Raw genomic sequence first — 2,059 nt, 5'->3', positions numbered from 1 at the left:
GTGCTGGGTCGGGACACGCTGCTGCCGGCGCCCGGCCTACCCGTGCCCGTTCCGGTGGCCACTTCCCAGTCGTTATGCTTGGGGGTGAATGTGAATTTCGCTGTCACGTGGCCCCTTATTCCCGACGCCCAGTGTGAGTCCAGCGTGGACTGTGTTGGACGGGAAGGCACTGTGGTTCCCAGGCAGGCGGTTCACCCTGAGAGAGACATGAACTTAGGTGCAGTGGTGTCAGGCCCGTCTCTCTTCCTGAGGGTTTGTACACGTTCTTTCTCCGGCTGACTGTTCCCTAAGAACACGGTCTATCATAGCGCACGTGACACACGCAGGATGTGCTCACGGGGAGTTCACGTTACCAGCAACGCTCCCGGGCAGCTGCAGGCTTTCAGGAGTCACGTTCTGGGGGAGTCAGAACTTAATACACCCTTTTTTTTTTACTCTGCAGGGGGTCCATGCCCTAACGCTCATGTTGTTCAAGGGTCACCTGTGTTTTCACTGTATCTACTCTGATAGGAAAAAAAAAAGACAAAAATACTTTAAAAAACAAACTATACAACAGTATCCCTTATGAGCATAAATGTAAAAAACTATCATAAAATTGTGGGGGAAATTGGGCCGAGTACAGAAATGCTCCCGGGCCAGGGGGCTTCCCCAGGTCTGCACGGCTGGACCATGTTTGTTCCACGTTTACGTCCAGTTAGTGTGACACGCGATATTGTATCAGTTCCAGGTGTACAGCTGGTCAGGGCGTCTGTGTGCCTACGGAGCAATCCCGTTAGGTCTCGTACCATCTACACCGTCCGTCATCACACTTTTGTGACTGTAAGCAGCGAGCGGTCCTTCGTCATCCCTCTCATCGTAGTCGCCCACCCCTCCCCTCCCACCGTCCGGCAACATCCATTTGTTCTCTGCATCTGCAAGATGTTTGTGTTTTTTGTTTGTTTTTTTCCATTTATGTTGTTCGTTTGTTTTTAGATTCCACATCTAAGTGAAATCACACGGTTTTTGTATCTGTCGACTGACTTCACTGAGCGTATGACCCTCTAGGTCAGCGGTTCTCAACCTGTGGGTCACGACCCCTTTGGCGGTCAAACGACCCTTTCGCAGGGGTCGCCTAAGACCATCCTGCATATCAGATATTTACATGACGATTCATAACGGTAGCAACATTAGTTATGAAGTAGCCACAGAAATCATTTTATGGTTGGGTCACAGCATGAGGAACTGTATTTAAAGGGCCAGAAGGTTGAGAACCGCTGCTCTAGGTCCATCCATGCGGCCACAAATGGCAAGATTTCATTCTTTGTGTGGCTGAGTCCTGCTCCGTCATAGACACGTATGAGGCCTTCTTTCTCCTCTTGTCTTTGATGGACACTTCGTTTGCGTCCATCCCTTGGTTATTGTAAATCATGCTGCAGTGAACATAGCCGTGCAATGTGTGTGTTTGAATTATTGTTTGGGGTGTGTTGTTGTTGTTGTTTTTAAATAATTGGGACGGGAGCCTGGATGGTGTGGCTCAGTGGGTGAGCATCAACCTATGAACCAGGAGGTGACTGTTCAATTGCTGGCGGAGGCACATGCCCAAGTTGCATGTTGGATCCCCAGCGTAGGGCGTGCAGGAGGCAGCCGATCCATGGTTCTCTCATCATGGATGTTTCTCTCTCCCTCTCCCTTCCTTTCTGACATCAATAAAAACATATTTTTATTTAAAAAAAAAAACCAAAAACACAGCCAGCTTTCTCAGTGTTGGCAGGCGCTCTCTGTGCCCGACCAGCCCTTCCCCGAGGGGCTGGGCCTGCTCTGGACTTAGGCCTCCGTGAGGTGGAGCTTGAGGGACACGTGTCAGGTGGAAGCTGGGCCTGCGGTCGCTCGGCCAGTGGACCAGCCCCCCCAGGCCCCCCGCCCTCGAAGGAAGACTCCCTGGGCCACCGGCGAGCGCCCCGACGACCTGCAGAATTCTTACCAAACACGAGCCCAGAACAGAACCCTGTGGTCACAGTGCCCGCCTGCCGCCCGCCACCCCCAGGCCTCCGGCTCCTTGGCTGGGGAGAGAGATGTCAGA

The sequence above is a fragment of the Myotis brandtii genome, unplaced genomic scaffold, assembly GCF_000412655.1.
Source record: "Myotis brandtii unplaced genomic scaffold, ASM41265v1 scaffold4517, whole genome shotgun sequence".
NCBI lineage: Eukaryota > Metazoa > Chordata > Mammalia > Chiroptera > Vespertilionidae > Myotis > Myotis brandtii.
Note: the sequence above shows the minus strand (reverse complement) of the source record.